The sequence below is a fragment of the Protopterus annectens genome, chromosome 2.part2, assembly GCF_019279795.1.
Source record: "Protopterus annectens isolate FY-2018-M chromosome 2.part2, PAN1.0, whole genome shotgun sequence".
In the NCBI taxonomy this organism is placed as follows: Eukaryota; Metazoa; Chordata; order Ceratodontiformes; family Protopteridae; genus Protopterus; species Protopterus annectens.
Genome location: NC_056730.1, coordinates 764,144,929 through 764,158,652, shown reverse-complemented (window position 1 = coordinate 764,158,652; position 13,724 = coordinate 764,144,929).

The following is a 13,724-nucleotide window of genomic DNA, read 5'->3' as shown; positions in this document are numbered from 1 at the left end:
ATCTTTACCTATAACTTGGGCAACATAAAATGATTTTCTTATTTTCTTACCTATGTATTGGTCAAAGGTCAGATTGCTGTCTGCATACATTACCATTTCCTTTCCTACTGGCTTGACTCTTAGGTTTGCTTCATTGATGGAGTAATTAACTTGGGTTGACAGTTTCCCAAAGCATATTATAGTGCATTTTTGGCATTGAATTTTAGGCCATGGCTTTAGCATCAGCCATTTGTCTATTTAAACCCAATTGCAAGATGTTAGTGTTTTGAAGAAATAAATAGCAGCTCCCACTTTACAGTCATTAGTGAACCTGGTGAGCCAGAGGGCTTGAACATTAGCCTTGACTTCTTAGAAGTAGATGTCAAACAGGAGCAGGCCCAGCATGGAGCCCTGGGGTGCTCCGCTGGTGACTAGTCTCTTGATGGAAGTGGTCTTGCTGATTTTGACTTTCTGGACCCTGTCTGGGAGCCAGCCTGCAATCCAGTGAGTCATCTAAGGATTTATGCCTAGCTCAGAGAGCTTGTCAACAATGTCTGAGTGGGGTATTGTACTGAATGCCTTAGCCAGGTCAAGGTACACAGTATGCACTGTTTTACCCTTGTCCATTGCCTTGGTCTACCAGGTTAAGTAGGCATGACTTTTCCTTAACAAAGTCAAATTGAGATGGGTCCACTGTCTGCAAGTTTTCAATGACCTAGTTTATCATTTCCATAACAATCTTTTCCATGGCATTGCATATTATGCTTCTTCGACTCAGGGATTTGTAGTCCCATAGGTCAGTTGATGTTCCACCATTGTGGAAGGGAATGACTGTTGCTGCCCTCCATTCTCTTGGAATGCAGCCTGTTTCAAAGCTGTAGTTAAACAGTGCCTCAAGTGGTCCTGATAGGTCATGTTTTAGACTGTTTAGGAGGCAGACAGGGATGTTTTTGGGACCCATGGAGACAGTGATCTTGGCTTTAGGGAATGCTGCTAGTACCTGGTCTCTGCTGAAAGCCAGGGGAAGTATATTGCAGAGGATTTTACCTGGTGGAACTGAGAGGAATTGGGGGTGAAGTCTGAGCTGAATTTATCAGCCAGTAGATTTGCTATGTCACTCTGATCGGTGAAGGTGGTACCGTTCACTACCAGACCAGCACTATGGTGTGTTAGCTCTAAGGTTCTGGACATAGCTGAAGAAGGCCTTGTGATTTTTCTTAGCCTGTGAGGCTATACTGACTTCATAATTGGCCTTGTTGGACTTAATTAGAACTCTTGATTTCTTGTTGGGTTAAGAGAGCACTTGTCTTTAAGGGAGTTACTCTTCCTGATCTTGGTCATGAGTTTTCTTTCTTTCTTTCTTTCTTTCTTTCTTTCTTTCTTTCTTTCTTTCTTTCTTTCTTTCTTTCTTTCTTTTTCTTTTTATTTATTTAACATTTGTTAACCAAGAAAGTCTAACTTGGAACAAAGCCAATTTTCAGCAAAGGCCCAGAGAGAAAGGCTCCAGATGCATGTCTTTGTAACGTGGGAGGAAACCAGAGCACCCGGAGGAAACCCACACGAATGCAGGGAGGACAGGCAGGATCCATAGAGAAGGCACTGCAGCTGATAATTGAATGGAAGAACCTCTATCTGTGAAGTGACAATGCTATCATTGCACCACTGCACCTTCTTTATTTATATACCCAGTTTAGGTGAGGATTCTACCAGTGGGGTTTGTTTTCAGTGTTTGCATTGGGTTTGTTTCTGGTAGGTACAACAGCCTCTATGCAGCCATTCACATGCTTGTGTAAGGACTCTTTGAATAATTCTGCATAGGTAGCTGTGGTCTTTGGGTTAGGGGGAGCCTTGAATTTTGGCAAACTGTCACTTAATAGGATGCAGTTTGCCACTGAATATTTCTTAACTATTACTGGTTTATCTGGATTTTCCATGTTGATTTTTGCTTCAAATGAGACATCTTTGTGATCCAAACTCACCATTCAGAGCATGGCATGATGGGGGAGGGGTTTGCATTACTCTCCCATGTTGGTGAGTACCAGATGCAGTATGTTTGATCCTCTGGTTGGTGTGTGCATTTTCTTTTCCAGGGTATTTGGGTTACAGTCCAGGAAACATTGTGTCTGTGAGTTTGAGGCAGTTTAACCAATCTGTAGGTACATATGTAGCTAACATACATTGAGACATCTCCACCTTTGGCCTGTGCTGTTGTTGATCTTAATGTGTGGAATGTATATCTGCCCTTAATTTTTTTTTACATCATCTGATTCCTTCATGTCTATCACTGTTTCCCATACCAAATAACTATATTGATAATGTGTAAAACAGAAATAGTTTGAATGTTAATATGAAGTTTGTTTAAATAACAATATCTCAGTGATTATCTTTGCTGATGGCTTGATGTCTAGCAATGAACACTCAGAGAAAATGTTTATTTCTACTTATTTATTTATTATATGTTAGTGGCCTCTTTTCAGAGTAGTCCTGAGGTAGTATTTATATCTCTAGAGAAAATTTGGCCAGGACATTGATGAACTTCCCCTACTTGTCATTGTTGTGACTGGGAACCATTTTTCAGGAGCATTTCTTGTTTCCATTCCAGGTACAGAGGCAGCCCAGAGAGACAGGGAGGTAGATGTAGAGAGAGAGAGAGAGAGAGAGAGAGAGATGGAGATGACAGAGAGGTGAGAGAAATGGAGGAGAAAGCAAATATTGAGACTGGATAATGTGTGCAGGATTCTGACGTCTTACTTCAAAGAAATCTGATGGAGATGAGTCAGCAAATGACAGATATATAATTACAACCATCCTGTCAGGAGGGTTGTGGGATGATTTACTTAAAAATGGTGATGCAGAGTGAGCCATAAAATGAAGGAGATGTTCCCTGGGGTGGGCATAATGCAGAAAATATGAAAGGAGAATGCAGAGACAATCTTGAAGAATAGTGGTGAAATGAAAAAGAAAATCTATGTTGAGAAAGTAACAGAAGGTAGGTGAGTAGCAGAAAAGAAGGCAGGTGAAAATGAAAAATGGAAGTATATGGTAAGTATTTAAAGTAATGAAGATGATGGACAATTATGAAGTGTGGAACAATTTAATAGCTTATTTGGGTGTAAAAGCATATGAGGTAAGAGCATGTATTCTTATTAACAAAGAGAGATTTTGTGACATTATATTTGAGGCTGTTTTTTTCAATGGAAATTTTTCTTGGAGAATGTGTACAAACAAAAAAATGTAACCCATGGAATCCTTATGTGATAAAAGCATTTACCAGGGAAACAAAGAAGAAAATTCATGTACATTTTCAAACAGTGGCAGAAAGAGTAACTTTGAAAGGACATTTGAAAACTTTATGTAAAGAAGTACTGGGCATTGCAAACGTTTATGATAAATGTGGTTTATGGACTGGTGACTGGGATTGTAATATTGTGTTAAAAATAGAAAGAGGAAAAAAATATACATATAACAATCATGGTAAATGGTGAGAATAGGGGTGTTGCAAAATACTGGGGACAACCAAAACATGTTTGATTTAGTGGAAAAGGACATTTGATAAGTAACTGTGACAAGAGACAATCCCCGGGATTCATGAAGCTTGCGACAGGCGCAGGCGTAGCGTAGGTGGAATAATGCCAAATATAGCCGTCGAGCGATTCAGGTACAATCCAATTCCACGTGCACTACCGGCGTACGCCAGAACTGCGCAGCCCTCGGCATAGGTATGCTAATCACCCCATGCGCAGTGTCGCACCATGCAAATGAAGGCAGATAGCGATTCATGAAGTGGTGCAGGCGTAGTGTAAGCCCACGGAAATGTAAATCAAAAAACACGGTTTACATTTTCCCACACAGAACATCGGAGCTATGGAAGCGGACCAGACTCATGTATTACAGAGTTAACATATGCCAATGGCTAAATACTCAGCTAATGGCATAAGAAAAGATGCACAACACCTAAAAACAACATTTAATGTCATGTCCACAGTAACGCACAGTACAACCGCAGGGCATATGTGCACAAACAGGAACATAAAGAAAATATATAAAAATGTCATAAAATCACAATGTAATACAAATCAGGTTTTCACCATAATAGGCAATGGTAGGCATGGAACACCACAACCAAGGTGCAAGGGCTGCTAAGGGCCTGCGACAGTGTTCGGCACGGTAACTATGAATTAGTAGTCAATGCCATGCAAATGAGGCAGGTAATACTGAATCGCAAACGTCCCGCCAGATGAAGGATGTACCATACGGCGCAGTGCCATAACACCGAGGAGTGGCTCAGAGGAGATACATGACATCAGCAGAGGGGTGTGCCACCGTAGCAGTAAGCACATTGGAGCAATGCAAATCTGGCATGGCTGTTGCTAAGCAAAGCTGCAGGGCAGGGGTGGGGAGGAAGGTTAAGAATCGTTTAGCTGAGAGCACACATGGTGCCTGAAAGCGCATGTGTACAGGGATGAAAACGTGCCCGAAACCCGGTAAGTGGATGCACGCACCGGGAACAATAGCACAAACAGGAAGGTCAGGGGAAGAAAAGAAGGAAATGCCGAAGTAGGTTAATTGGAGTACTACTGAGCAATTAACACCAGTCAACTCACGGCGGTCAATCGACGGCAGCTGACAAGTTTGCTTGCAAAAACCTGCAAAACAGGATAGGGGAGGCATTGGATTGCAAAGAAAGGAGGGGAGGCATTGGATTGCAAAGATAGGAGATCTGTCATAGCAGAGCAAAGCAAACCGACAGTAGACCAGCAATAGCACACATTATGCAAGATAAGCCAGGTCTAGGAAAGTACAAATGAAAGTAGGTTGCTGGATGCATGCCAGAAAATGGTAGGTGGAACATGCAGAAATGTAAAGGGAAGGTCAAGAGGTAATCCACGGCAGCCAAATGTAATTCAACACCAAAGGCACCACAATAGTAGTTCCGGTAGTAAAACACATAAGATACCCTGTAGCTACGATCGTACATACACACCCTATGACATCATCGGTGTTCACAGCACAATAGTATAAAGTGTGAAAGCACTCTACACACACCTGTGTATTCCCAAACACTGCACCATAGGTGTAAACACATGGGGAACTTTTAGAATGTACATGTTGGGAGCTGCCATAGCTGTGATTCATCAGCATGTGTTAGAGATTGACGGTGTTGTGGAGGTTGATGCTGACAACCACCGCAGGCCCCGGAGGAGGAGAAGAGTGTTCATACCAAGGGTAACCTACCAGGGGCTACATGATTTGGAGATAGTAGAGCGTTACAGTGTGGACAGGGACATCTTACAGCAAATAGTGGAGCTTTGCCGGCCACGCCTGCGAACCAGAAACAACAGAGGGGAACCCATCCCAGTGGACACGAAGGTATGTGTAAGCTTGCGAATACTAGCCACAGGTACCTCTCAAAGGCCAACTGGAGATATAATGGGGATCTCACAGGCATCAGCATCCAGGGTACTACACCAGTTCCTGGATGCCATGTTACCACATGCCAATGAGCATATATACTTATCCTGAACACAGGAGGAGTTGGCCAGCAATATGCGTCACTTCCACCATGTGGCACACTACCCGGAGGTACTGGGTGCGATAGACTGCATGCACATACAAATCAAGTCGCCACTCAGTGAGCATGGTAGGCACTACATAAACCGCAAGGGATTCCACTCCATCAACTGCCAGGTCATGTGCAATGCCCAGGGCATTATCATGGATGTGTGTGCTGGCAGCCCTGGAAGCTACCATGACTCCCATATAATCTGGCATGCCTCACAGCTGTATCAGGTTTTTGTCAAGGGGGACATCCCACATGGCCACCTTGTGGGGGATGCTGGCTATGCACTGGAGCCGTGGATGATGACTCTCATCAGAAATGCACACACACCCATGCAAGAATGCCATAATGAGGCACATGCATAAACCAGAATCATCATAGAGCATGTGTTCGGGATGCTGAAATCACGGTTCCGGTGCTTGGACACATCTGGTGGAGCCTTGCAGTACTCTCCAGGCACGTGTGCCCACATTGTCATAGTATGTGCCATGCTACATAATATGATCCTGCAGAAACAGCTGCAGCAGGGACAAAATGATGAAGGCCCTCATAGCCCACCACAATTGCCAAGGCCATCACAGGCACAGAGGGATTCAGACCACGAACACACTGTGCCAGCCCCAGTAGGCAGACGGAGGCATGCCCAATATGCCTATGCCTTGGCAAAGAGGGAACGTATAGCACATTCTCTGGCAGTGTAGGCCCCTATGGACTGACACACCTCTCCACCTGCACACACAGTAAAATGGATGGCACACAAACATGACCACCTGTAAATTGTAATGTATAGGTGGCCCACTGTGTGAATCCTACATAGGCAGCCCTCAAACATTGTACACACAACAGCTATTGGAACATGGGAATGTCAACACCTGAACAGTACATGTGCCTATCAGCATATGTTGGTGCTGTGTGTATAGGTTCCCAGGTACATCGGTTGGTACATGGCCGATTGTCAGAGGCCATACACCAAATGGGGCAAACAGTGTCCGCTGTCGCCACAACATCGAGTAACCAACTGTTGCTTAGTGGAGCAGAGGCAATCACGGTAGCACATGTGTGTAAGCACTGTTCTGCACACACTCAGCATGGAGTCCCTGCTGGATTAATGAGGGGCTCCACATAATGTAATCATGGATGTTGTGTCAAGGCATGGGGTGTAACTATGACAGGTATTCATCACCCCAGCATGCTCCACCTATGGTCGTTTGAAGGTGTAGCACAGTATCGTGTGTGGCTCACTGTGATATACACCCCCAATGCTGGAGCACATCCAGTAAACATCACATGGACATACCATTAACTGGACTCATCAATATGTAAACTAACTGAGTTACCCGTGTGAGTGCAGTATGGAGTAACAGCCGTAGTATACTCCACATACAAAATGACATAACACGTGTACAAATCCCAGATGTCCAAGTGTTAAATGCAGTGACCGTTGTGCATGTTCCCGGTCCCACGTCCTGCAAGGGATGTAACATAATCCCGAAGGCACGAGTAATGCATGTCGGATGTAGGTCATCAGATCATGTTTAGCACACGTTAGCGGGAATATGCATTGCCCACTGCTGGTAAGCGATGTTTAAATATGACTATATGGATATGCGCAAAACAGGGCTAAGCTTCTCCGAATATCATGCAGATCACGGTCAATGATGTCCAGAACAGGTGAAACCAGCATTATTCACCCCTGTACTAATAGCACCTGCTCTGAAGGGTAAAACGACCACTGCCAGGAGTAGAACACGCAATCATGTATACAATCACCTAACACTATTGCTAGCCAAGACGTAGCTATGGTTGGGTTGCCACCTCTTCAAATGACCAATGTGGGACATACGTCAGATGTCTGCAGGCCGACACATACACCCGGCCAGTATGAAAATCAGAACTTCACTGTTTTGCCTAGATAAAAGCTTATTCTTGTAATGTTTACTTACTTATTCTGTTTCTATAACATATAGGTAGTTCAGATACAGAATAACTGTTTTATGCAACTATTACATAAACTATAGGAAATAAGTATGTCCTAAAATCCCAGGACATTTGCCATGTTTACCAATATTTTGCAGGACACAACTGCCCAAAGAGAGACTGTCCCTCGCAAAGTGGGACAGTTGGTAACCCTAACCTACGGCAGGTGTGTAATGTGACAGGTACAGACACAAACGTGCGGAGTCCAGGAAACAGTATACACCGGCAAGTACACAATGAAAGGTGTAGCTTGCCTGTCACTTTCCCTGTCAGATATATATATATATATATATATATATATATATATATATATATATATATATATATATATATATATATATATATACATATATATATACATATATATAATACAGATAGAAAGGATGATAGAAGTGATATATGTTGATATATAAGGATTCAACGATATCTGCAAATATATATAGATAGGTCAATGACATTCATAACACATTGGAGGTACAAATAAATAGGATACCGCCAACTATGGAATGTGTAACATACTGACACACGTTACCATGAGGCTGAAAGACCGAAAGAACACAGTACCGGAAAAGTACAACCGCGAGTAATAGTATGACGATATGAAGGGACAATTAGTTACCGCTGCCGGTGTCACAGTCCACGTAGGTACTGTGTTCAACTGTGTTTGTGAGTGCCGTAGTCTGTGTATGTGTGTGTGTTGAGGGTGCCGTGTGCGTCTCCGTGTGACTGTAATGTGTGTGTGTGTGTCCGCATTGTGTGTCTGTTAGTGCCAATTCGGAGATAGATCATTACGGTAGGTGTGGGTATAGCCAGCCATAGGCATACGGTTGCCACCTGTCCCACATTAGGAGGGACAACCCCTCCCTGAGCAGGTGTGTCCTGACATAAAACATTACAAAGGGCAAATGTCCGAGATTGTAGGACATTATTATGTCCCATATATTATGTAATAGTTGCATTAAATAGTTATGCCTGTATGTAAGAAACGTAAATGTTACATGCAATATGATAAGTAGCCAATGTCCCACAACAATAGGTATGTATTAAGGATAAAAGTATGTGCTATCCTGTGTACTGACCATGGCTATGTGTCGGCCTGTAAACACCACTGTGTGTCCCGCAAGTGTCTAACAATGGCCATATGAAAAGGTGGCAACCCATGGCAAAGAGGTTCTGTTACCAACACAACTGCAATGACTGCAAATATCTGGAACAGAAATACATGGGACAGCTGTCATTTAGACATATCCCTTTACATACCGCTGCAATTCTGGAGGTATGGAAGTATCAACCTCACCTGCATATTATATAGAAACCAATTAACAATGGCCCAATGTAAAATCCCATAACATAAGTCTACTAACTGATAGCTCTTTAATTAGGGATGGAGCCCACACACATATACATGGAATATGTAGAAATGTAAGCCCCATAAACCTGTATATGCTACGTACACCCACCGACATCCCCCACATTAGAAATATAGCAATACAGACTGTAATTACAGCACAAATATCCAGTCAGTCAATTACATCTGCAGAACCATCAACATACCTTGTGAGAGACACAATTAAAGGCGCCATGCAAAATTGTAGCCATTGTATAATGGAACAAATGGCGATGTTACAGGTTTTGTTTGCAATAGTCCGTTATCAGACAGTTGGGATGACAGGTACAACCACATGTTGAACCACATAGCTGTCACACACAATCCACGGGGGACCTGAATCCAAAGTATACTTGTCTCTACACATAGCAGTTGCAATTACACACAACAAAACACAATACAGGCCGTCTCCCCGAAGGTAGGGCAAATGGGCAACGCCCAAGTGGAAAATTCAATTATACCCCAATGTTGCCACGTAATTGGTGAATGGAGTAGCTGCACAGCTGATGTGCAAGTAATTAGTCACTCAGGAACACCAAATGGTGGCAGGAAACCACATGTTGCAGGTATCAACGTATATAAGGATGACTTGCCAGACATTCAAACCGTATGCTCATACCATATACCTGTTTAAACAGTGTAAGAGAGATAGAGACGAAAGTCCGGAATGATAACAAGGTATGTAGAACACTCGGTATGTAAGTGTATGTATAGAATGTTTTGTATTAATTATTTAGTGTATGTATAGCCTGGTTTGCATTAATTAAAAGTGTCCACAATGCATAAAGTGGGAAAAGGTATTTATGTAGTGATGTCTTGCTGAGCATACTAACGCTTGTAGAAACTGTGCGTCCAGCAGTAGGCCACAATGTACACATCACAGACACCAGAAGGGATGCTACATGAGGGCTTTAAACAGAACAATTCCATACAACCCGCCGTCAGTGGTAGGGTATGTCCAACAAGTATGTGCCATAGCAGGGGATAGTATATGTTGATATACTGTCACAGTAGGCATGTGTATGGGCATATAATGACAATGACATGTCTAAGGTGGTCCCGCTGTGCAAGTATGCTTTGCATTATGGGATACTATGTAAAATATGTGTAATGTATAGTATTGCAGGTAGATATGTCAGATATTCTACACAGCATAGCAGGCATATTATGCATACCAAAGGTATCGTCTATTGGCATGTACAATAACAGGATACATATGGCTTGTAGGCACGGGACATTGTAATAGAATGATAGCTAATCTAAATGGAAGCGCTACCAAGTAACCATGCACAAAGGACATGTAATAGCTTCACAGGTGCATAGTGGGGTACTATGCAGTCTGGCAAGTCTATGTGTAAGCACAACTACAGTGTTCACACCAGTGGCACCTCTCTAGGGTAGTATCCTGTGAACAGCAGAGCCATGTGTTACCTGCACCTCTGCACAGTACAGCCACTGCAGTGATCCCTGGCATACATGTGTCTCCCAACCACCAATTGAGGTATCACATGAGCAGTGCTACTGAGTGTCCCTGCGTGATGTACATAGTACTCATGTTCCAATGCATGGTGAGTGTCCGGTTTGAGAATGTAACCCTCAAGCACATCTCACTCATCTTTGCATGTGTGCACATATCCATGAGTATGTTGCTCATAGTGGCTTTTGCTTATGTCGCGTATGTGGAGTATATCCATTAATATTGTTGTGGACATGGGCCCTGTCTGTTCAGCAGAGGTCACCCCTGAGTATGTAGTATGCAAATGAGTACAGACGTGGTATCAGTAGTTCAGCCGCATACTTTAACTGTCGGAGCTCAATAAACGTCATGGCGTATTAATGTTGCGGTATGTAAAGCTGTAGCTGTTGTGTAAGGTACACCCTAAACTGGGTGGTGTACCCTTGAATGTGTGTAGAAGTCTGGAGTTAAGAGGTACAATGGGTGCCTATGTACCAGCTACACACCCAGTACAGATAAGTGTGGCCACGTAGAAGAATATCCACACCACAGTGGCAATATGGTAACCACAGGAGTGGGTGCGACATACGTGTGTACTTCAAACATGTACAATGTGATATGTATGTAGGGGACTACCACCTATGTGATAGTCAGTGTGTGAATGGTGTAATGCTAAGGTGATGTTCATGCACCTTGTGTCATGCAGCTTGAGGCCATGATATTCATATCAGGTATCTGTCACAGTGACACCCATATGGATGGAGTCAGTATCAGCTGGTGGCTCAATCATGGCGCTTTGTATGCAGTGGTTTGTAAAGCTAGGCAGGGTAAGTCCCTCTGTGCTAGCCTGTACCTCAGGGTAGCATATACTGAACACGAGGGGCCCTATGACTGAGGACTGTGGTATGCCAAGTGTAACTGAAATGCAGTAGGTACTATGGTATACTACCCTCATTGTGTGTGTCCTATCCATGAGCCACGTTGCATAACATCCTGAGACATAGGGTACGATGTGCAGGTGTATGTGTATGTTGTCAATACCAGAATGGAGAACGGTGCTGAAAGGCAATGAGAGGACAATGTAGGATGTGTAGACCACTGTACCATCATCTACTACCCTGGTAACTGTATGAAAGGAGTCCACCAAGTGTAGGGGCCATGCTCTGGCCCTCACAAGTCCAACCCGGGTGGCATCAAAGGACCGGAGCCCAACAATGTCTCTGTGAATAACGTCCATGATGATGTGCCCTATAGCCATGCAGAACAGTCCAGTCAGTTGTGTAGGACTATAGTCCCACTCATGCATTGTGGCGCCACCTGTGTGGAGTGTGATAACTGTTGCTGTGTGCCATTCAGGGGCCACAATGTATGATACGAGGCTATTACTGAATATGGTGGCCTAGGGGGGAGACATGCCATTCAGAGGTTTGTGGACATCACAGCCTGAGACTTTGGAAGGTAACATGGGGCCAGTGTCCCAGGACATATAGAGTGCAGGTTAGTACTGTGTAGGTGTGACCACAGGGACACCGCAATGTTCCTGCATGGATTGTGGCCCTGTAGTGAGTGAGAGGGTGTATGTTAGCATTGAATCCATCTGCCAGCATGTAGCCAACATCACCTGGTTCTGTAATGTTCCTGAGTGACTGTTGCATGTGAGAGCAGATGTGGGTATTGCCATTGACTACTGACATACCACCATAATCCCTTGTGGTACACCCCGGAATGTGTCGCAGTAATGTTTATGTAGCTAGTCTTGGAGTATGTGATGAGGGATCCCGTGGCCCTACTGAGGCTAACCAGTGAGCTACCCCACCCATGGGATTGTACACCACTGTGCAACAGTCTCCACCTGTTGTTGTAAAGTATGTCCATGGAATTTGACCACCAGAGTTCCGTCTGTTATCTGGTGTGTACCATCATGGCTCTGTGTGAAATAGCATGATCCATGCAGTCGTGTACGTGCTAATGAAGTGCACTGGGGTATGTTTCAGCATTTGTATGTGCATTGTCCATCTGCACGAGTGTCATGACGTTAACTACCGCTGTCATAAGACGTCTGTAGTAGGTGTTGTAGTACTCATGTACTGTGTATGCCATGAAGGGTGTGGTGCCGGGATGTGGCTAACAAGGGTGATTAGCATATGTTTGGAATCCACCAATGAGGGGATAACCCCAGGTGTGGAACACCAGTCACATGGTGGTAGTGTTCATGTCAAGGATAATGTTGGTCCTAGAGGTGGTGTGTATGGGTTGATCCAGCCTAGTGGAGGTGATGACTCATGGATGTGTTGGTACTTGATTGGCTATCCCAGTTAAGTGTGGGGTAGTGTCAGTCACACATCAGTAGTAGCTGTCTGAGCCCTACTGTCCAGTACACCAACAAATGAGGTCCGGTAACCATGGGGTATGTTGTTGAATCTGTAGCTTGTTACAATGTGTATAGCAGTTCCAGACACAGTTAGTTGCACATGGAGCACCTCTGATGCATTGTGCTAAGTAACTAGCCAGGATGTGTGTGCAACATAGTGGGATATGGGAACACCTCAGCCGTGGGTGTGCCAGTCCAGGTATGTGCCTGAAAGGTATGCTCTGTCTATAACCTGTCATTGCAGGTGTGCTCTGCAGAGCCTAGAGGCAGGTCCCAGTCACTGCAGAGATATTGAAGTGGTGCATTATATGGTGTGCCTGGCCTGCGTGCGTCACAGAGGAAGATGCAAGCATTGTGTCACATGACCCCATGTCTTGCTTGCCAGTTCCCATTCTGCCAGTGACTGTTATTGGAAACTGTGCAAGACAGGCAGTATAGAAGCAGCAAGAGCCTTACATGTGATCTGTACTCCCAGAGCTGATAGGTGCAGGTCATCTGTGCCAAAGCATTGTGTTTGACCAGGTCAGTCAAAGCAGACAGATACCAGATGCCTGTGGAATGACAGCAGAAGCACAGGCAACTGTTAAAGTGACACAGTCAGTCGTTGTACAGTGGTATCAGGTCCAGATGAATGCATAATGCTCCCCAGGGCTTGGCCCACACCTTCAGGGCTACAAGACTGGTGAGCTATTGCATGTCCCTACACACGTAGTCTGTGAAGTGGCATCTCAGGGCAGTCACACTAACATGGAAAATGACAGTCACATCATACCTGATGAGGTGTGGCATGGGTGCATAGGTTATGCTGCAAAACCAGTTACTCGACAGCAAGGTGTAAGCGACTATCGCCTTGTGTAGCTTGCTGTGTGGAACTGCAGTGTGATCGCCTACTGAGTCACCTATGATTGGTGTGTTGTGCATGTTATAACACCATATTGGCTGTATGTGATGGGCACACTTGAGTCTGTGGGCTATAAGTTGGTGATGTTGTGTT